We start from the raw sequence: 24998 nt of genomic DNA on the forward strand, positions 1-24998 counted from the left end.
CAGAACAAACCGGATGCGTTGAATAGATTCCAAGTGGGTTAGAAGGGGGAACAGTTGAGAGTCATCCTACTACCGAAGCAAATTCCAGCATCACATACTACCAAACATAACAAAATTAAATATAAAATATTATGTTAAAATCTTACTTACTTACTTACGCCTCCAGCGGCTAGATTTGGATTATTGATTGGTAGGTTCGCTGATGTTGCCACCATCATTTTGGTCGTTGCCTCGTTTAGCTGAAATCCGAGGTTCTCTGACGCCTGCTCGATCCCTTGGTAGGCTTCTGTTACATAGGAGAGCTGCAAACCAATGTTTTCTATATCATCAGCGTATGCCAGGACATGGGTTGAATTAAAGAAAATGGTTCCTTAAGTCTCCATCAAGGACAGGAATGCACCTTGTCAGATGAAAGTGGATGGAATACTCTCAGGGCGCTAGAGAGGGCCATCCGTGACTCGTGGTGAGTAAAATATCGTGTTTTCAGGAAAAAAAAATCCTATGAAGTTGTATCAGCTTGATATACAGATGGTTTAAGCTACTATTTAAATATGTATACAGTATTCATGTCCGGTCTCGTGGAACAGTCGTCAACTACCACGACTTAACAACTTGCCTATCATGGATTCAAGCACCGAATGAACCGTGCCGCCATACGAAGGACTGATTATCCTGCTATGGGTAATCAATAAGTCACTGAAAGCCAACCCCACAGTAGTTGTTTAGATGTTTTTTAAGGAATCTGATTGTCCTCGCCTTTTTGTTGGTTTCTGTTGAGTTTCTGCTGTTGACTATTTCGAGTTGGTTTCCTTATTGTTAGGTGGTTTTTAGAACGATATTCTTTTTCGTTTATGAATTTGATAACTATAATAAGTGTTTTGTCTCCTTTCTTTTTCATGATCTGCTAAAATTTGGTTCGTTTATTTATTTTTGTTTTCTTCTTTTTGCGGAATACTTCTGGGACAGGTAAACACTCTGTGTGCTCCAGTGTCAGATTCGTTACACATGCTTCATATGCTTCGAAATGGGCAATTAAGCTGATCTATCTACTCAATTTATACTTAGATTAGACTTAAGAACTTTAACATGGATCACTATTATCCATTGAATGAGAAATAAACAATAATAATAATAATATTTATGTCCTTCTTCTTCTTCTAATTGGCGTAACGTCCTACGCGGACATGCCGGCCCTATACAACCACGCAGCCGAATATTCAATTCTTGCTACGGGGTGACGGTCCATTCTAGGCCTAAACCCATCACGAGTATGTTATTATGTCGTTCGGGTTGATGACTGTACCACGGGACCGCCCCATGCTTATTTCAATTGTCTTCGTTTTATGTAGCCTGAAATTACTATAATCGTGCCCAGAGATAAGACGTTTAATCGTTTTTATACTTTTTGGTGGGATTTTTAGTTTGTGGTGCCACATTTGGTTTGGAATCGGTAGAATTGTATCTATAGAGAATATTTTGCATGCCAAGACAGCAAAGCGGGTTGCACTTTGGGGCGGCTCGAACAAACCGCGGTCATAAGTCATTTTTGTACTATTTACGATGTATAGATATGTACATGAGGCACACCTGCCCTTGGCTTGGGAATTGCCCACGTTCATCACGTCGGTGCACTGTAGGATTGTAAGCATACATGTACGCGTATACAGTTGCCATCCTCGTCGAGCGACACGTTAGGAATGTGATGGTGGATGTGAACATCATTAGATGCGTGTGCGGCTGATCCTAACACAATGACGGCGGATCAATTGCAAATCAGAGGTGCTTGAGGTCAGATCATTCGAATAATAAAAAATGCTATCGCTTTATCCATAACGATATGTCATAACGAATTTTGTCTGAAATGGTCTATTTACTTCTAAAACATTATTTTAATCATTGGAAATCCAGATGGCGCCACTGCACAGCATTTTTTCAGGGGTTTTTACATGTTATAAATGTTTTGGCACACAATATAGAGACATTCGGCCCAATAAGAAGGCCGAGCAAGGAGATCATAGCGCCATACTCAAGGTGTTGGTCTTCATACTCTTGATAAATAAATTTATATTATATTTATATTTATATTACTTTATCTTGGTCGGCATTTTTAAAGAAAACTAAATAATGGAAGAAGTTTGTTTTATCCTATTGTAAATTTTTTGTGATTTAAAGTTAACGCAACGTTTTCAATTCCTCTTATTTCCGCTTTTAAGCCGTATGGTTCATTTGATATATCTTCGTCAATAGCGCTGAAATCTCCCGCGTTAGATCCAAAACATGTTTTAAGGTCTCTGGACCTGTTGTTACAAAATGTCAGGTACATACACAATATTGCAGCTTTTCGAAAAGTACTTAAATCCCGAACACGCCGCAACGCCAAGTACAGGGCGTTCTGTTCTTTGTGTGGTAGTCAAGTTGAACGATTTTTGTATGGCGCACCGTGTAACGGCGCGCGCTCCATACATGTTTGAATGCATTTTTACATATGAGGTTTAATCATTTTTGACGGCATGTTGACTACAAAAAATGAGGTGTGGAGAAAAAATTGAAGAAGTACAGAAGTGTAAATTTTTCAGTACCGAAGTTGAAAAATATGGTTTTAGTACGATTTTTCAGTTTGTAATAAAAAAAAATGGTGCTAAAACAAGAATGATATATTTTTTATTTATTTTTCATTAAAAGTCAGCCTCCCATTACAAATATTCACACCTAAATTCATTATGTGAAAATAGGACAAAAGTCGGAGGTAAAACGTAGCTTGGAAAGAAATTTCAACTTTGACCAGTCTAACTTCTGAAGTTGAAATGATAAGGATATACAGGCGTTCCCCGAGTTACGACCCCCTCGAGTTACGACGATTCGCAGATACGACGATTTCGATTTTGACAGTTGAAAAATGTCATTGAGACGAAATTGATATATATTTTTGAATTTCTGTGCAGATAACCGTTACAAACATATTTCCTCAGATTCCACAACACCCCGATCTTGAATATCTATGTCGTGTAAACGGCTTTTGGAGGGAAATTAATACATTATCGTACATTATTTTTAATAAAATATACGATTTCATAGATTCCGGCTCTTCAATTTCGATTATAAACTTTATATTCACAGATATTCGACATACGACTATTTCAACTTACGCCTTGCTTTAGGACATTTTTTCGGTCCCAAATACAGTCGTATCTCGGGGGACACCTGTAATATTACAGTTTTTTCTTAACTAACTATTTAGCTTCGTAATAAACACGATATTTTTTCTTCCGAGAATTTGTTTTGGGACATCCGACCGCCCTTGCTCTTCTGTGGGTTGTAGCGCCGGATAAGTAAGTAAGTAAGTGTGCAGGGGGTGGTCTTAGAGCGGCCAGTGACTATTCTGAAAGATTGATTGAGTAATGTATTCAATTTGTTTTGCTTAGTTTTGTTAGAGATACTGCTTATAGAGATAATATATTCTACAGCCACAACAACCACAACAAAAACCTACCAAAGAAGAAGATGATTCATGAAAAATGACCCATGTTTATAAAGTTTTTTTTTATAAATTTCTTCAAATACTGTCAAAAATAAGAAACCGCGTTTTTTCATCCAAATAAGATGAGAATCGCGTAACTTGGGCATGTTATTGAGTCGTTCGAGTTGACGACTGTACCACGGGACCGCTCCATATACGTTGTATATAACTAATTATACCAAGGATTTACGAAGTGTTGTCTAAACATTACACATATGGGGACCATACTGGAACAACCCAAGTAACATTTTAAATCTTATCATCTTCTTCTTCTTTATTTTGGCGAGTGGGTTACAATCTTCTATGGTTGAGGCCAACGCATATTCAAAGATATACCACTCTATGAGGGTTTTCGACTCCTAGAGTCATATACCCGTTTTCTTACTTGACTATTATAATTTTTACAATGCCTACGTTTTTTTGGTATCACAGCTACAAAATTAAAATATTATTTTTGTCTTTTGTATAAATTTTGTTATTTCCTTGATCATTTTTCCCGTTTTGTCTTTCCACTGTGCTTTAAATATTTCTTCTGTGATGTTTGATTGTTCTTCTCTTTCTTTTGTTAGTTTTTTACAGTAGAATAATAGATGTTTCCCGGTTTCGGGTACTCCACACTCTTCACAGTTGCCGTCTTCCACTATTCTCATAACACTCAACCAATGTTTTGATAGATCATGCCCGGCTAATATTCTGTTGCTGATTTTTGTTTCAATAGCCGTGATTGCTATGTTAGTGTGCCACGGGTTTTCCTCAAATTCCTTTTGATACTCAAAAAATTTTTTTCCTCTCTTCTCTACTTCTAGTCTGTACCACTCCTTTGTTTGTGTTATCATTTTTTGTTTTAGTATGTTTTTTATATCTACCATGCGTAATTTGTTGTTTTCCACGATATTCGATGATATTCCCCTCTTAGCTAACTCATCTGCCCTTTCATTTCCGTTTATATCTATATGTCCCGGTATCCATTTTATTTCTGCATTGAGTGTGTGGCATCTTTTTATTATGTTGTATATTGTTTTTTCTATTTTGTTGCTATATTGTTCTCTTTGAATAATATTGCAGGCTGCTTGACTGTCTGTGTATATGATTGGATTTGAAATGTGTTTTTGTTCTGCTATTTCTAGCGCCTTTTCTATTGCTTTTATCTCAACCGAAGTTATACCTGTATTGTTTTTTAGTTTAACACTTATAGAGCAGTTTCTAGTATCATGATTATGAGATTGTATATAAATTCCAATACCACAATTATCCTGAGTTTTACTTCCGTCGGTGTATATAATTGTGTTTTTTTCTTGTAGTTTTTCTATTTCCTGTCGGTATAATTGTTGCAAAAAAACTCTTCCTGACATTGATTTCTTGGATATGTTTTCTAGGGGCTTGCATCTGATTTTTATTTCGTTTATTTGATCGTTAATAACTATTTTGTCCATTTCCTTTATGATTTCTTTATTTTGATCTATTATATTTTCCCAGTAAGTTATTTTTTTATTGTTAGACTGTGGTTGTTTTTGATTTTTTATGTCTTTTAACAATTGTTTATGGATTTTAGAGTCTCTGAAATTAGAAATCTTATCATAGTTTTAACGTTGTTGTTACGGTTATTCCATTCCGTTTGACGTTTGCGGTGAACGGTCGTGTTTAAGTTTGCTCCGTACAAATCAGATAATTTTTGCGTTATTGTGATCGCGCTTATAGTATCACTAGTTTGAAGACTCTGAAAGTAGAGAATTAGCTGCTGTAGTATGCTGTAACACTTGATTAATGGCATTAAAATCGGTCTTTTTCGGGTATAATTTCCTGCTTTTGTCGTGCTCTGCTGTTATTGCTCGTCAATTCACCATGACTCACTGCCGGATTTGCTCACTGGACACCGAGGAAGCAGTTATCATATGTGGCGGTGACTTGAACATCTCCCCGCCTCATCGAAATGATTAGTGAGATGAAGAACGAAATATCTCACCTACTAAATGAGTTGAAGAGAGAAATGATTGCAGAGATTGATCTACGAATACGCACAAACTATTCTGAATATCCTCACACACTCACTAGGAACCATGCCACTAACACTTCACAGTTCAACGAAAGATTGGCTTCCACTACTACACTGAACACTACGCCTGTACATCCCGTCAAAACTATTCACAACACCACGAGCTCTTCGGAAATGCCGCCTGGATGTTCTTATACACGCAATATCACTCACACTCTTTCATCTACTTCACCACGCGAACAAACACAACAAAGAATCGGTGTTGACAGTGCTGCTTCGGCTAATCATTCCTTTAAGCATCGAAACGCATTGCTTACGCATTGCAAATGTTGAGCCACGAGTATGGATGTTTATCACTCACATCGCACCGCACGTTACTGAAGAAGATATGACAACTTTTATTACCAATCGCCTTGAAAATAGAAATTGTATGGTAAAAAAATACTTCCTCGTGATCGCGATCCTGCAACGCTTCGATTCATCTCAGTTAAAAAAATTGCCTCTAGCCCTTGCACTCCTCTCTCAAACATAACAGAGACTGTGGACTCAACTGAGAACCCCTACGAATTCTCTTATAGCTGGTGCTATCTACCTCGCACCGGATCGTTGCAACGACACCCACACAATAAATGCTTTATGATCCACTCTTCGGTGTGTGCGGGATAAATATACTGATGATACGATGATCCTTATGGGGGATTTCAATCAGTCTCAGCTCATATGGAGCACATCCAATGAAAATGTTGCAGTTTTAAATACATCGGAATCCCGGATTAATCCTTCCTGTTCAGTTCTCCTCGATGAACTCAACTATGCAGGACTGTCCCAACTAAACTGCTACATGAATCCTCATGGTTCTATACTGGAACTTTTTTTTTCTGATGATGGGATTCCTTACCACTTATTAAAGTTGGAGCTCGCTCTTGACCCTTGGATCCAACCCGACTCCTACCACCCGGTGATTGCTCTCCGCATATTTTCTGAATCAAACCACACTACAACACCACAACATACATCAAATATCCAGAGTCGGAACTTCCAAAAGACGACGTTGACTAGAGCCATATCACCAGAGACCCGGATCTCAACCAAAACATTTTGTTGTTTACAAACAAAATCACAAGCTTTTTCGATCAGTTTGTCCCTCGTTATCGGACCCCAACCAAGCCACCCTGGTCTAAATCACGGTTAAAAGACCTGAGAAAACAGAAAAAAAGGCTCCATAAAATGTTCCGTCAACATAAGAACGAGGTCAATAGAAGAATATTTATTAAAGCTGCCCGTCTGTACCAGACATTTAATCGCTGAGCCTACGCCAACTACGTAAGAAAAATAGAAAACCGATTTAAAAGGGATCCAAGAACGTTTTTTAGTTTTGCTCGACAAAAACGAGATAGTAACAGACTTCCATCAATGATGCTTCTGAATGGAAGATCGTACACCGGTAATGTTGAAATCAGTCAAGCATTTGCTGATTACTTTTCATCAACATACGTGATTAACTCGCCACCAGTCACCAATGCTATTACGTCCAACCATATACCTGATGCTGCCGACATTCCTCTTCCTGTTCTGTCTGAAGCTGACATTGCCTCGGCTATCAACGAGTTGAAGCTTTCATTCGCTGCTGGGCCTGACGCTATACCCAGAGCTATTTTCAAACGCTGCAGAGATGCTTTAACTCCTGTCTTGACCACATTGTTCAACAAGTCTTTGCAGCAGAAATGCTTCCCTCAAGCCTGGAAATCGTCATTCATGTTCCCGGTTTGCAAAAATAGAAATAGAAATGACATATGTAATTACCGTGGTATTTATATGTTATGTGCAGTCAGCAAAAAATTCGAGATCACCATTTCGAAACACCTATCAAGTGGTTTTAAAAATTTAATTTCCAATGATCAGCACGGCTTTCTACCCAACCGCTCAATTGAAACTAACCTTATCTCTTTATTGAGCACCTGCTATCCTGCAATGGACAACGGAAAACAGGTAGACGTAATCTACACCGACTTCAGTGCTGCCTTTGACTCCGTAAATCACTCAATGCTAATTTCAAAACTATCAAGCTACGGAGTAAATGGGGCGCTAGTTCATTGGCTCTACTGTTATTTAAGTCAGGGGCCTCCAAACTTTTCAGCTCGCGGGCCGCAATGCTTAAAAAATAACTATGTTGAGGGCCATTTGACCCTACCTTTTGAAAAATTGTTTTATGCAGATGATATGAAAATGTTCCTACCGATATCAGATCAAACCGATTGTTTTACTCTTCAAAACTGTTTAACTCGATTTAACTCATGGTGTAATTCAAATTGTATGCGTCTCAACATATCTAAATGCTCTGTTATATTCTACACTAGAAAAAGAACCCCCATTGTTTACGATTATAAAATTGATGATAGATCAGTGCCGCGTAAAAATGTGAGTTGCGATTTAGGCGTTCATTTAGATAGCAGACTAACGTTACAGAACCACTATGAAGCAATACTTTCAAAAGCTTTCCGTTTGTTAGGATTCATTTTGCGTGTTGCGAAAGACTTCAAAGATCCATTCAGTATAAAAGCTCTGTATTGTGCAATAGTCCATCCTACCTTAGAATTCGCTAGTATTATTTGGACTCCGACACAGCAATATTTAATAGATAGGCTAGAATCGGTTCAACGTAAGCTCACTCGTTCATTGTTTTATCGTCTCCCGTGGTCTCGTAATTCTGTTTGTCCCTCTTACCGTGCAAGGTGCCTGTTATTTGGACTAGAACCTCTGCAACATAGAAGAAAGACGGCACAGTGCTTATTTATACACAAACTTGTTAGCGGATCTTTAGACGCCCCGTCAATTCTGAGTAAATTGAACTTTCAGGCCCCCAGTAGAATGTTAAGAACCAGGACATTATTCAACATAGAATTCAGATCGACTAATTTTGGATCTAACGATCCTTTATTAAAAATGATAAGTGCCTATAACTCGCTAGGAAACAATGTCGACTTGAACTCAAACTTAAACAATTTACGGACCTTTTTACATAGCTTAATATGACGCTTCCACAGTTTATGTTGTTTTTTTTTATTTGGTTGATTGACAGTTAAACTTCTTATGTTTTTCGATGCGTTTTTGTTAGCACTGTTCTTTAGCATTAACTATAAAAATAAGTATGTTATGTAAGCTTATGCCAGCTGGATAACTTTCGGAATAAATAATAATAATAATAATAATAATAATAATAATAATAATAATAAGCCTCCCTTTTTCATTTGAATGTCTTGTATGACCTAATAAGACTATAATATAACTCTCTTAAGACTGATAGGGCCCATCTACAGAACTCTGTTAAGACTACTTGTTAAAACCATTTCTAGACCTTTAAGATGTGAGGTGTAAATACATTATCAAAATAACAGCTTTTTGCTATGGGTATGTTCTTGAGCCGGTCTCGTAGTACAGTCGTCAACTCGTACGACTTAACAACATGCCCGTCATGGGTTCAATCCCCAAATAGACCGCGCCGCCATACGTAGGACTGACTATCCTGCTATGGGGGGGAATCAATTAGTCACTGAAAGCCAAGCCCACAAGTGGTTACAGGCAGGCCTTGACCGACATCGGTTGTTGAGCCAAAGAAAAAAAAATGTTCTTGAGACGGCAATGAAGTAATAATTATGAAGTCATAATAATGGTTGAGAATTATTTGAGAATTATTATGTTGTCTTAATATTTTTTTCTGATTCTGAAATCGCTCGCGTATGAGCAGAAATCTATGCCAAGAAAATTTCACCGTTGAAATACATTATAATAATTTGGAAAATATCAAAGCGCCTGAATAATAAGCAACTTTTTAGTATAAAAATAAATTATTTTAAAAATATAGTTTTCATTGAAACGCCCTCAATTTGCTCAAAAAGCTTTTTCAAGGCTGTGGCATAATAAACATGACGGAAAAAACTTTTGGAAAATTGCCATTTTTCTATTTGCCTTGTAAATTATGAATTGGTTTATCTACACATCAACATGGCTGATACATTTTGGATACACAAATCAACAATCTTATGCATTAAAATGGATTCCATTGGCTTAAGATCAAGAGGACTTTCTTGATCACAAGTTCAGTCGATTTGTAGTGCTGTATGTGTGGCTAAAAGAGTTTTAAACAGAACATAGCTTTAGTAAGCACTTGTGCAGACTAACAAGTTTCAGGACTCTCCACATACAGGTAGTGTCCGAGATACGCGGATCCTGGTATATGCAAATTTACACAATCGTGGGTATCTGTATTTGACAGTTCTTTGCACAAATATAATTGATTTTTTACAACATATTAACTGATGCAACATGATTGAATAATAATCACCCATTGCAAGCAAAAGGAACTTACTTACTTACTTATCCGGCGCTACAAGCGCTTTGCGGTCTTGGCCTGCCTCAGGAGTGTCCGAAACCGCTCACGGTCTCGCGCCTTCGTCTGCCAGTCCGTTATCCCGGCCTTAATGGCGGACGCCTCCACGCCATCTTGCCACCTCAATTTGGGTCTACCACGCCTCCTCTGTCCTTGTGGACGGCCTAAAAAGACTTTACGGGCTGGGTCGTCCGTTTCCATGCGTATAACATGGCCAGCCCACCGGAGCCTGGCGAGCTTTATACGCTGTACGACAGTGAGGTCGCCGTACATCTCGTATAGCTCGTCATTATAGCGGCTCCTCCATTGTCCTTCCACACATACGGGGCCAAGTATCCTTCTGAGCATCTTCCTCTCGAACGCGGCTAAGAGGGTTTCGTCAGATTTGGACAGTGTCCATGTCTCAGAGGCGTATGTGAGTACTGGTATTATATAGGTACTATATAGTCCCAGCTTCGTCCGTCGCGACAGGTTCTTTGAGGTGAACTGCTTTTTCAGGCTGTAGAATGACCGGTTGGCAGCCAGCATCCTTGCGCGCAACTCAGCTTCCATGCTATTGTCATTGCTGACCTTTGATCCCAGATAGGTGAATTGTGGGACGACTTCAAAAGTGCGTTCACCTATCTGCACGTCACGCCTACGTAGATTATTTGTTGGCGGGCCCGCTGATGTTGCCACCATCACCAAGCAAAAGGAAAAGAAATTTAAATATACGCAATATGAAAACCGCTTCTTGACGATTTGCGTTAATAGCTTATCTCAGATACAAACTGTATATATTGTTCCAAGTTCCCTTCATTCAAGACTTAATAATCATTTAATAAGATCAGTTGATCTTGATGTCTCAGTCTCAAAACATGCTTAAGAATACGTTTACTAGATAGTTAAAGCCAGGCATCTTTTAAGTCATATAAGACAGTCTTATAATCGCCTACAGAACGTTTTAACGGTTTAACAATTTTAAAGACTGTTAAGCATCTTTAAAAGACATGTTAAATCTATGTGGCTTAGTACACTCATAGTAAAGCATTCTTTAGACATGTTTAAGTCTAAAAGCTATAGGAAATGTTTCTTGGGAATGGACATACCAAACTCATCTGAAACGTTCAGGCTAAAAATTAAAATAAATAAATTATTAAATTAAATTAAATTAAATTAATTATTATCATAATTAAATAGAATAAATTTAAATGTAACCTATTCCAAACAGAAAAATAAAAAAAAAGATTTTTCATGGCATGATTGTATGTACACCATTGTTGAAATCTAAAAAGGCTTAACGTAATCGTCATCTAGGTATAGAGTATACGATTCGGTCGACGAATATTTCCGCTGTCACAGGCTGGAATTTCATTTCTCTTCGACTCATCAAAGTGAATATTATTTCCAATGGCAGTTCATTAGAGCCGTTAATGGCTAAGTATTCATTAAACAGAACTTAGTCTGTTAATGGTAGAGTTTACTCACCTGTACAAGGGTTCCTCAATATTGTTACCATTTGCATTAACACTGCTCGTAGTATTATAAACCTGGCTTAATCCGGTACAGGTAGAGCGTTGCGGATGTCTCCAAACCCTCTATTTTTGGCATTTAAATGTATATTTCTACTGACAAAATATTTGTCAAAAGACTTTACGGCTAAAGCTTCGCGTCGAGGCCAAATCTAGACCGGCTCATTGTTTTCAAGGTCAAAGTTTACTGTCTGCCAACACCATCTTCAGTCAGCTTGAGCTACTGTATTAGCTTAACTGAACGTAAATATATGCTTTACGTCCTTAGGATTCTCCTTTTAAGAGGATTCTTGCCTCAAAGCATTTACGATGTTCGTTCGTTTACCTCTTCGTTTTTAGTCGTATGGTGGAACGTGAAGGTGCTGGCTGTCAACGTCTTTTTTGTTTGTTGCCGTGTCGTCTTCTACTGATCATGACTCACTTTTACAAGGTTTTAGGCTGCGGATTTAAAATGAACAAACGGGAAGGTGAGCGCGAGGTGTACTGCTTGATCCGAAACTTCAACATACTTTCACTCGAGATTCTTGCGGGCTAGATATTAATTTTTCATACCTTACACTTCAACGTGGCCCATTACTCAAACCAATTCTCTCTTGGGAGGGCACTCACCAAACAATGCCCATACTGCTCATCCAAAGCATTACACCTATCCGTCCATGCCGTCGTCCTTGGCAAAAGCGATGGTTCCGCAAGAGGGGAGCACCATTCGCTACTGCCATCACTGGCGTTTTCTGCCATCATTGTCACTTCATCTTATCAGAAAATATTCCGGAATCGAAAGGATGAGAAAGCTGACGAAAAGACAACAACCCTCATGGCTTCAACATTTGTTTGCTTTTCGCCACGCCTCGTGCCTATCGCCCTTCCTATTTCTGTCTGCATCTTGATGTCACTCACCAAGGGTGATAATACGAACAATTTCGAACAAGAACGGCCTTTCGCATGCCGCTACATTTATATAGGGCACCATCCCTTAAATCCTGGTTCAAATGTTTTACACCTTAGATGTAAGGATTCTACATAGGGTATTTTCTCTCAGTTCAGGCAAGCTTTGTCGTAAGAGAGTGAATGGAAGAAAGAGAAACAAAACTGATTTCTGGTTCGTTTTTTTTAGTTTGTATCGTGGAGATTTTAGTCACGGGAGAGTAAACTTTACCTTTACAGTTTTGTCATCGTATGTTTGGGAATTCTTTTTTCATCCCTTTTACATTGGAAACACTAAGCCGTTAACAGTAACTGCTCCTTTGGGAAAGATAACTTATAATCGAGATTGTGTACCAAATCGCCATAAACCTTTGATACGGTTTAGTTTTTTTGATTGTTCCAACGATTGTTGCTAGGATTTTAATTGATGCACAAGAAAATGTTGGCAGTGTAATATTAATTGCTTTTTTTTCCTTCTTGATTATATCGAACTTTTAACTGTTTGCATCATAAATTAGAACAGTGCAATGATATTTGTATTACCAAATTATTTTCAACTCTAATTAGTTATGGAACATAAAAATGAAAAAGCATATATTTATACAGAAATTGAATTTGATTTAAAGTTATTAAGATAAAAACATAATATTATCCACAAACCTACAAACGACTGTTTTGTTATATGTCCTTGAACGGTTCGTGTTGAAAACATTTATTTGCAACGAATTTGCTTCACAATCACGCACATGTTTCAACCAATGTATAGTTTATGTTTTGTCCTTTTAAATTATAGTTAAAGAAGGAGATTATTTTTACTTTTCCCTTAAGTGTATCGTGTTTAGTTTCGTTTGTAGTTGACAAGATCTAAATCTTTAAACCACTTGATTTAGCGTCACCGAAGCTCAATTTAATGTGAACAATGCTTGAACTATAAACGTTTCATTCAGAAAGATGTCTTTTCGTGTTCTATTATTATTATTTGGATAATGGAATGGAATTCGGATAAGACAATGCGTAGTAATTATGTTATTTGCACCTTCCTGATTTAACACTTGCGTCTTCGTTTTGTACAAGCTCTGTTATTCTATTAAGGACGCAGGTGTTAGATTACGCTACGCTTGAACAAGTCAAAAATAAACAACATCATATTGATAGCTAGACATGGCAAGCACAGGGATAAAGCTCAAAGAGATCAGTTATGTCGCATAGCAAGAAATCCAACGCGAACGATTAGTGTTTGTTTATTTGCTTCGTTATACACATGAGCAATGAAATGAGTGGTACAATTCCAAAGAGAGAAGAGACTGAAGTGTTTGCGTGATGGTGGTAAAATCTTGAAAACAGTCTTTACATAGCTTGGCGTGAGAAATAATTTAATTGCAGAACACGCTATGCGTAGGTGATAATTAATGAGAACTACCGTGCTCCTCCATATCGAGTGTATATATTTATATACTATGATAAGCATCTCAATAATTGTTTATTAATTGATACTAAACCCTACTACTAAACCCAAATTATAAAATTCTTTTTGTGAATAAGTAAAACTGAATAAGTAATAGCTTAATTATGTTTCGTCTTTTTAATTAATATTTCCAGCAGATCAGGCGGTTATAGTTGACAAATATAATCCAATTTATGATGATGATGATAATTAAAAAAAAAACAATAATCAAGAGACAAATATTATTATCATCCAAACCATTTTAAAAAGTTGTGAGACATGTTGGAGACCTCATTCCTTCATTTGATCAGCGTTGGAACGGGAGAAAACTGGATATTCTTACACAAATTGTGTGTTAAACTGGCAACTAAGCCATCCTTGGCCGTTAATCTAACGAAAGGAGCGGTTTGATCCAAAATATCAAATAACCCATTTATTTGATCAGTGCATTTAATGATGACCAATAAAATAAGGAAAGAAGTGGGTCACATTTTGTAGATGGGTCATGCTGCAGTTCTGTATTTTTTGATTTTATAAAATTGGGGCTCTTTACGTTTTAAGTAGATGGGCTGAAATTTCAGCCTGTCAGCTGTTTGCATTGTATAGCAGTTTTCGACCAGCTATCTAAGTGGGTATAACATACAGGTGGGCTTATACCTACACAGAAAATTTTTTTTACTGAACTTCAGTAAAATTTTACTGAAATTTTTTTAACTGAAGTTTCAGTAATCCTTTCAGTAAAAAGAATGTTTACTGAATCATTCAGTAATGTCCGGTGCTCACCAAAATGACAGCTCGTTTACTGAAATCCCAGTAAAGCCATTCTCATATTACTGATTATTCAGTAGTTGGTAGCGATTAAAAAATGACGAAACACTTCTTTCAAATTTAGTTTTTATTGATGCGCAGATATTGCCAGTCGCTCAGTTCATATAAATATATGTTTCGTGTTGTTTTATAAAGTTTTTATACTGTATTTCACCGCCGCAAGTGTAGATGGTTCAGTAAGCGCTCACAGACACCACGCAATTTCAGCACGCACAGTGGATTGTAGCAAACATTTTACACACCAACACGGCTGCCAATTGTTTTAAATTACTCCCGTAAGCCGAAATACCACCTGAAATTTCACCAGGGTGCCTGTAAGCGCCTACAAAATCAACTTTTTGCACATCACGAGCAAGTAGGTACGGCATTGTTTTGTTTTGATGTTCTGACTGACAGGTCGATTTGACAGAATGAATTGCTGCATTTTCAGTAATTTGTTTTACTGATATCCAGTGAAACGACTAATTTGACACTTATTTTACTGATTTTCAGTAAAATGCGTATTACTGAAATGAATTCAGTAAATTATTTTGCTGAAAGTTAGTAAAAACATGACATTCATGCTGAAAATCAGTAAAATATTCTATTACTGAATCGTTTCAGTAAAAAACTTTACTGAAGCAGGATGAGAAAATTTGCTGTGTAGGTGTACGAATTTAGAAGGCAGATTTTTATGGCTTCTGTTTCTGAATGAAGATTTTATGAGTGTTTTATGTATTCGTCAAGCCTCCAGAAAGCTTGTTTGAACAAATTTGGTTATAAAAACCACCTAGACTATATTCACTTTGATTCTGAATTCCATCACCAGATCTCTTTAATGCACCTTGGGATAAATGTAAACACCACCTTGTTTTGTCATTTTTCGAGCAGGTACTCTAATCCAATTCTAGCTTTGAGGCTAGAATAATGTAGACTGCAAATTGCAGGCTAGTTTTATGTGTGGTTTTGTATGGTTTACATGATTTCAGCCTAGAACTGTCAAACTCCATACTAAAAGCTGACTAGAATCGTGAAGGACTGTGACAATTTTTGAGCAAGTTGTACTGATTTGGCACATCAATTGATAATTTAAATTTTGATCAAAAGGAAAAAAAACGAAAGATTCAAAATAATTCCAAATTGTAATATTCAATCAGAATTATATCAATTAATAAATTATGTTGCTAAAATCAGCAAGAACATGCAAAATTCAACAAAAACTAACTGTATATTGGCTGGACATCGAGTGATTCGATTTACACGGATATTCGAGATACGCGGTTCAAGCGTATATCGGGGACAATCTGTATTTGGCAAAACATTACGAAAAATTTAGATAGAAAGACCGAAAGGGCAATTCATTAGTCAACAATTAATTAATTTACAAAGCATATTTCATAACACGATTTATATTATAAAAATGTACCTATATGCGAATAGATCCACGAAAATTATTATTTTCTTTTTTTCTATTTCTTTAATATCCAACCGATTTAAAGAACAAACCCAGAAATAAACTTTTTTTATTAAATAGATTATTATCAAACAATATGTTTGCAGTCAAGATGTTTGGAGAGTACAACATAATGCACGGTGCTCGGTGAAGTAACAGAAATATACATGAGCTTTTTATGACGCACTTCAACGTTTGTCTGTCTGCTTACCCACCTGATATTTCGTTTCGTAGAACCGTCATTTGAGTATCTCTCTCTCCGTTGCAAAATCCTTCTGCTTTTGGTCCTTCTAAGTCCTGCTTCTGCTGAACCTTGCTAATCTAACGTTCTGCTGCAGGTAACGTAATGCTTTACTGCTGCTTTCAACCACTCGTAGCACTGTTTGTATGGGAGTATTTTGAACGGTGTAATTTTTTCCGTGCAAAAAGACAACACGAATCAACATAGCAAGCATATCGTGTTGTTCCAAGCACGCGATAGTGCTCGACGCAGTGACCGGGTAAAGCTTTGGTAAAGGCCGATAGAAATACTGACCATCTTGAATAACATACCAGCATATCGGCCAACACCTGTGAAAACGAAAAGCCAGTGCCCGAGCTAGAGGAAAGGAGAATATACCAACTGGATAAAATCCTACGTACCTCATGGAGTAAAATTGGGGTTTTCCTCGCATAGAGTGAGTTGGATTTTTACGAGTTTTGTGAGTGTGTGTTTGTTCGCGTGAATTAAAATGGCTTGAAACTTTGATGAGGATAGTGGAGGTAGTGGTTCAGCTGGTAGTTGAAAAACAAGCTTACTATCTTCAAGACGTTGTTTCAGCTTCTGGGTTTTCTTGGCTTCGTTCCGTCTGTTGGAGGTTAAGCTTTCCTCATCCACCGTTTGCTACTAATGGTTGAATCTGGAATGAGCTCTATTTTTGGACTTTCATTTTAGATAATAAAACTGTCACAGTTGCTATTGTAACAAATCTTTACCAAGGGAATATAAGGGTAACTTATCGTTCGAGGTACTAGTATGATACATTTAAGATGCAGCCAAAAACAATTTTACTATTAACATAAAGAAATATGTTTCTGTTAAAAATGTTAAAAATATAAAATAAGCAAAATGACCGTTCTGTTCCATTCTGAGCAATAAAATAAAACAATGGATTCGTTTCGCTTGTTTGTATGTCACATCTGGAACTACCCATTAATATCTTCATGTTATTTGATAAGAACATGTTATCGAGAAATAATAGTAGGTTGGTATGTTTTTGAATCCCCACTGTGCTATTTGATTTTTTTTCAACAGCTCTTTTTTAGTACATATGTTCATATATAACATAAGAAAATATGTCATATGTATCTATTTCATAATAAATAAATATGCTCAGGTTCGTAGCGTAGTGTTGGCCGGCCACCATCAAGGGCGCCAGGGAAGTAAATTCAATACATAACGTTTTCGCAGAATTTTTATGGATGTTTGATTAGTCTCGAAGGATTTTTGTATTTATCCCGATTTTATTTTGGATTTGACTCATGAGCGTTCAATTTAAATGCACATGACAAGGAAATAAATGTAATCTTTTTCAAAACCCTAAAATCTGTGTCATGGGATGCATGCATTACGGTTTAAGAAAATATAGATAAATGTATTAGATTTAAGCACGTATTGAAAGTTGTAGTGGAAAATTAAATACATTTTGAAGAACCAACAAAAGTTATCAGGAATTGTAATTAAGCAAAAACTCAAACTTGAGACGGTTGAGATAAAGATGCATGCAGGCAGGCTGAGAGGGTAATTGAGGTTAAAAAGTAATAAAAAAAAGTTAAATAGTTGAGTGTGATACCTGATGTTGTTCAATGGTGCAAAAAATGTGCTTCTTGAGATGAGCCCGTGAGCGAGATAGTTTGCTTATAAATTGCTAACATGATCAGTCGTCTCCAATTACACTGTTCAAAATCAAGTACGAAACTCATGGAAAAAGTCACCTCAGCACAGAAATCACAGCAGCGGGGACCGCCGTGTTTGTATGTTTGCCAAGGACGCCAGGATACCACACTACGGTTCTGAGTATATTTGCAGCGTAAAGCTTTTTAAGAATGCAAGAAAAAACTGAAATTGTATCCAAAAAATAATAATAGTAATAAATCTTAGATAAAAGGCAACGTAGATAGAACATTTACATAGGAAATATAAGTGTTTCAATAATTATATGCTCGAGTTTTTTATAATCGTAAAAACTGTCAGTCAAGACTCTTGATTCTCCTAAAGGTTGGGATTGTTTTCCAATACGTTAAATGCAATGGAATTAAGATCCGATGATTCATTAGATGTTTATTTCTTGTCTTTTCTGATTGCAGGTATGTTTTAAGTAACTGAAAAGCAGTATTCCCCAGTTGCAGCGAGCACTATACAATCTTTACATGGGGATCAACAAGGTCAACAAACCATTGGAAAAAGCATGATGGAATGGAGTTTTCTAAAGGCGCAACTTCTTTATCAAAATTGTCATTGGAATGATATCTACTGATCATGTCGACGAATGGTGAACAAGATCAAGTAAAACGTTACTTAAAACCTGATAATACGTGGATTTTTAATTGGTAAATAGTAAGATGATAATAATATGCACCTATTACCCCAACACAGATTTGAGAAGAACGGAAGTATATTTGAAATATGTTTAGTCTAATGGTTTCTTGGGACTCAAATCGAGAAAATCACGATTTCATACACATTTCTAATTCCATCAGAAAAGTTTCATGTTGATGCTGTGGAACTTTGAAAGTAATTTAAAAAAAAAAAAAACTATAGGATAATTTGGGAGTGTGCTTTGCTAATGTCTTTTACTGGATGGTATGGTAAAGTGCAGACATAACACACATTAAGGTTATACTAGCATCGATATCGATTTTGGTGAATTTTGTCATTGGAAAAAATAATGATTTCTAAAAAAGCATGCTTAGAATAATTCACAATAAATGAAAGGCCAGTGCCGATAACGAGATGCGTCCTGATATTTCGTGAGCGAACTACAAAGTTTAATCAATGTTTCCCTTCAGTATGAATCAGATGGTTGGTTCATCCCTTTTACACACTCCATGTTTGTGTGATATCACATAAAATAAAACTACCCCAACCTAAACCCCACTGTGCATACAACTTTATGCTGATCTCAGCTCATTGATGTGATGTTTCACCCGGCGAGTCTGTATATTTTTTTTCTACCGAACCCTTCTTGAAAGCCTGACAGAAGCTTTGTAAGGTTCACTTGAATCGGCTACGATCGGGTGGGAAAGTGAGTGCTCGTGCGGAACGTTAAGCGTATAAAATCAATAATCAAACGAAGAGCAAGCAACCAGCAGGGAACACTTCTTGCACAAACGAGTTGTAGGGATTTTTTGAGAGCAGGAGAGAATTTCAGTAAGGGATGAAGGAAATATTTGATAGCAGGAGGGGTTACTACAACGGTTTTGAGGTAGTTTAAAAAGGAAGAGAAATTATGTTCATTCAATGTTATTTTTCGTACGTGAAGTTTACGTTGTAGTATGCTTTTTTACCATTCTAGATGGTTTGGCATTGATGATAGTCTTGTACTGTTTTTTCCTAATTGTTTGATACAACATTATTAAACTTGTTATGTACAGCTTTTTATAATAATGTATCGAATTAGTGCACCACGTGTTCTGATGAAAGTTGTCACAGTTAAAATCCTCCATTCTATTGTCATTTCACTCATTTCAAAATAGGTAAAAAATGGATGTTTCTTTGAAATATTTTTTAACTTCCACTTTTTAGCGCATCAAACATCAAACAAACCGAGTGAAGCGCCGCCTAATTTCCTTTTTTTTTTAAGTACTTCTATGAGCTCGTGAGCCGACCATGTTTTGGTCTGATCCTTCTGTCTACAACTCAAATCACATGGTACCAACACATGCAAAACCATCGAAAGCTTTACCGCTTGCCTGCTTTGTTCTCGCAAGAGCTTTTCATTCATTTCGCGTATCCTTTCACCTTCCTTGTGTTGACACCGCAGTCAGATGGTTTTCCCGAACTGCCATTTAGAGACAACGAATTCGTTCGGCGTAGTTCGTCTTACGTTCGGGTGTATGACGAAGGCGTTTGAGATTGGCTCTGAGCAGAAACCATCGCATACGATTGTACTTTCAGTCAGTTCCATTTTCACAGCCCAATCGGTAACATCTACTTGTCTGTATGTTTCATAGTGTGACACATAACATAGACAAACACACACACACACACACACACACACACACACACACACACACACACACACACACACACACACACACACACACACACACACACACACACACACTTCGTTATATATTCAGCTCTACTGGCAAATCTCCGTGACACAGGCTTTAATCGTAACCCCTTTGCCTGTTCCGTTTTCAAAACAAAAGTTGCATCATGGTTGAACTGCTATAGTTACTGCAGTGATTTGTTCATTTTGCAGAAAACACGGACAAAGCGCTCGGAAAATGTCGTTGACATTGCAAATTATGACGAGTACGTGTAGAGGACACGTTAGAAGTACATTCGATGCCGTCTATAAAATTATTACACCGTTTCACAGATCTAATCCAGTGCAGTTTCAAGTTTAAACTAAATTTCCTTTAAGTGTTTCACTTACGATGTTTCAAAAATATGGTACAAAGATTAAATAAACAAACACGTAAATGGAAAGTCATTTACGTTTGTTTGGTTGTGTTTAGTTTCGGACTGTCCGCTAAAGAAAATATAAATAAATGAAGTGCGTAGTGGCGAAATCAATGTCGGAGTTATCAAACCACGGTCAAATCATTCAAAATTCTGTTTCTGTGTGTGAGTGTTGTGCCTCAGTTCCTCGATACCGAGAATGACAAAAGGTGTCCCTTGCCACACGTCACTGTTTTGGCATTAAACATGTTGGCTTCTCCTAGCATTCGCTTTTATGGTCGTGATGAATGAATGCAGTGCAGTTCATGAAGAAGAATCTTGTGGATAAATGTTGCATGAAAAAAAAGTGATAATAAGAAGTTTATTGTTCATAGTTCATTTATTGTTAATATTTAATAAATATCAATCCAATCAGGAAAAGAAATATTGTATAGTTATTATGGTTAATTTTAAGAGAAGATATTCAGGTCAGCATACATTCAAACAATATCCCAGCCAAATTGATGAGCAGTGTAATCGTAGCCCGACCCACAAACCTAACAAACAAACGCCTCCTAGACACGCTGCGACCCTTTGAAAATCAATATGGCATGCTTATAGCTTTGGCAAAACTTAACGTTGATCCGCAGCACGTGACAGCGGTAACACTTTGCTGTGGTGAGCGACACACATCAACGGAATCATTATGTTGAAAATTAAGGCTATACTAAAGCCAATCGTATCATTAATTATCGGTTCCTGCATATTTTGAAATAAAACTATCTCTTAAAGGCTATACCATAAAAAAATTGACATTTGGTTATCGTGGATTGTATGTTTTGCATTTTTTACTGAATAAAGAAAGCCGCTGCAGGTGTATAATGGATTACAACAAGCAAACAACGATACAAAATTAAGAATGTGTAGTTCATCGATCGTCTCTAAACCTGGGAGAAGCCGAAAATTCGTGGTGTTATAGCCTTCGTTACGAAACGTTCGGTCAAGGGTCCAAATGACCACTAAAATCGAAAGACAAACCTGACTACAATAAACTTTCGTGTGCATTTTATTCAAGAAAGGTGAAATCAAATCAAATATGAAGGGTAAAAAACCCCGACGGCAGAAGCAAACGAAGTTTTCGGAAGTTAAATTTCCTCCTCCTTTCCCGTTCCAACCATTTTCTTGAGGTTAATGGTAGAAGAGTTTACGGTTCGAATGAATAGTAGCTATTTGTCATGTCTTTTAATGCTTTTTAAATGGGAAATATTGTCCTATATGGGCTTTAGAAGATTCATCGCGGGCTTAGCATATCGATGGTATACAAAATCATTGGCCCAAAAACTTTTATGTATACAAATGTCTTGCTATGTACCTTTATGTCTTGTTTTTTTTTATTGGATCACGATAAATGTGTTTTGATGAAGTGTTACAACTGTGCCAATTGTTGCCCATAAAACTCTCATAGATGATTCATTTATGTTATGGATACAGTTATGGATACAGTTATTCTATAAAATCAATATCTACTATTTTGTTGCATTACTTCTTATTTTAAGATATACTTCATGTGGCTGTTACTTAGACAAATATCGTATCAACTTATGTCAGATGTGTTACATTTATTACTCCTTAGATAACTTGATTTCTCAAACCAAAGCGTCTACTTAGAGTGTAAGTGTGGTTGGTGTCGTGTAAATTTACAAATCGATGCTTTGTGAATAGGCTATTGTTCGGAAAATAGCTTGCTTAAATAATAAATGTCAGTGAAAAAGCAATAAGGAATATCTGAATATTTAAGTGGAATGCTGCAAAGTAAAGGTAAGATTAAATATTATGTACCTAACTAGGACATGTGGAAGTTAGGGATTGGTTTTTGATGCAGTTTGAAGAATGGTTATAATAAATCTATTTCACCCAAAATTAAACTACAGCTTCAGAATGAAGTGTATCGTTAAGATTTAAAAAAAACATGATTATACATGTGCTTTCCGCTTGAAACTATTAGTTTATCATGGAAATACGCATTATGACATTATAACGTATGAATAGAAACACTTTAATGGCATTCATGATGATCAGTTACTAAACATTTAAAAAAATACACACATTCCGTGGAAATCACATAAAAATAAACAGTTCGGCCAATATTACTTAGTGAATATTGTGAAAAAAAACAGAATCAACGGTATAACTTGTGCAATACCTATTTAATTTTTTTCCAATTGAACATAAAATGGTTGAAAAACTACAATAAACATACATCAACATACATACACAACATACAGATTTACTTTAACGTCATCCAACGACATTTTCTGGACCATTACTGGGATTAAATTTTACTGTTAGCGCTACGTTCTACGGTGTGCTTAGAATCTAGACAAGAATTACGTTAGTTGAACATGAATACGGCTCAGGACTCACCTGATTCAGTGGGTAGCAAAAGCTATTGCAACTATAGCAGCAACTGTACGTCATCCTCTCGTGTGAGCTATCATTTTGATGATTAATGTAGCAGAAAGATTTGAAAACGATGCTGCACATATAACAAATTTCTAATCCTTTCTATTGCAAAATGTATTGCATAGTTTATGCAATGGTACTTCTCGTGGGAACGAATGGCAGAATATACTCTCATCCTTCAAGTACTGATGCTCACAAGCATATGCCTGGATGAGAGAATTCTATTTTTTACTTTTTATTCAATTGAACTTGTACCAGCTTGATGTTATTGTATGACATTTTTGCTTGGGAATTCGATACATACACTGAGAACGAAATACGTCACAGTGGGAAATAATCCTGTGCTAGCACAGTAGTGCCGCTGGTAGCGTATTTGATAGTTGTGGATTTGATGTCTGGAAGGTATTTGTTTAAATTAACAAAAGCCAGCAGTTGGTTCCGCATCGTGGCTGAGACTAAGTAGCTAATCGAGATTGATATTTTTTTCAATTAAGAAGTACATACATTTTTATTACGTGTGCCTTAAACATACTTTGGTACAATTCAATTATGCTAGAACTCATCAATGATATTGCATTTAAGAGCATACAACATTGAGATGTAGCATATTGAAAGAATCTACGAAATAAAAAACTGACATAATGTCACATCTTCTGTTCTCCCTTTGTTATAAATATCCAAGTTCGAAAACGGTCTACTCTACTGTTCTTTAGATGACTGTAGTGTCATTGATACAAATTGAATTTTTGTCGCTCTGCAAACGTCGATAATGTGTAGCGTCTCGGCAAATGATTTATCTTACACCAGGGAAAAATAGACGGAACACACACACATAGAACCCAATACAATCGTAATCTAATCGAGATTCTTGTGGCACGGACAACCACAATCATTGGCCACCGTATCGGAAGAGGCTGGTCTATAATTCTCTAGGTCGGAAATAAAACAGTTTTGTGATAGAACGGTGAACTTTTTTTAAGCGTCACACGTACACGGAAATGTGTTCTCAGAAATGGACGAATTATAAGAAGGTTGTTGGCTCTTTCCCTTAAGCTCTTTCCCTGTTTGTAGAATTCATTGTTCTTAAAAGACAAAAACACGCGTAAAATAAAAGAAGTATGTTTCTTATTCCTACTGCAGTTGCATGTGAGTGACATTGTGTGGATGAAACAAAAGTTTAGCTATGATCTTTGATGAATTACCACATACACATATTTTATACATCTTCATTGGACGATTTTCTTTGAAGTAGAGGAATTATAAAGACGATTGTGAATTTAAAGAAATCCGTTTAACATCGAGTTCTTCAATGTTGGTTTTTAAAGTGTTTGTAAAGTAATCGATTTTGTGGGTGTTAATTAATTATTGTTAGTTAGTTAGAAATATGTTATTTTTCAAGCAATACGGCACAGCTGTGCCTTCCAAAAAAAGATAATTATTGTTTTTTTTTACAATATTATTTTCAGTGTAGAAGGCACAATAGCTGTAGATATGTTACGAAATACCGTTATGTTCCAATGCCATTGAAGTGTTCCACCGCAGCTGCAAAGCGTATGTGACCTATAAATAGTACAGTCTGCTCCCGAGTTACGCGGTTTGTGCGTTCCCGGGGAATTAGCGTAGCTCGAATATCAGCGTAAAACGAATTTCACGGGTTTCGGAGAAAATACAATTGATAACTCTGTAATTTTTATTTAATCTAGTACTTTTATACACTCTATCACTCATTTGATATGATTCATGCCGAACATTATGATAATTTTGGCCTTTTAGTGGATTAAATTTATTAACAAAAATGCAATTTATACTGCATTGAACAGTTCTTGAAGTACATTATATTGATTTGACGTT

General features: G+C 36.6%; 1 protein-coding gene across 7 annotated transcripts in view; it reads left to right on the forward strand.

The window, feature by feature from the left end:
- Positions 1-24998, forward strand: part of LOC1272562 (pleckstrin homology domain-containing family G member 5) — a 100609-nt gene that overhangs the window by 20584 nt on the left and 55027 nt on the right. For 2 of the 7 annotated variants that reach the window (XM_061655390.1, XM_061655388.1), the window contains exons 1-2: positions 18435-20235; positions 22318-22502. The exons of 3 other annotated variants lie outside the window; for them this stretch is intronic. The gene's annotated coding sequence lies outside the window, so the exon portion shown is untranslated. Of the gene's footprint in view, positions 1-18434; positions 20236-22317; positions 22503-24998 lie in introns of those variants that run through there. 2 more of the 7 variants (XM_061655389.1, XM_061655392.1) reach the window with 2 other exon arrangements.

The sequence above is a fragment of the Anopheles gambiae genome, chromosome 3, assembly GCF_943734735.2.
Source record: "Anopheles gambiae chromosome 3, idAnoGambNW_F1_1, whole genome shotgun sequence".
Taxonomy (NCBI): domain Eukaryota; kingdom Metazoa; phylum Arthropoda; class Insecta; order Diptera; family Culicidae; genus Anopheles; species Anopheles gambiae.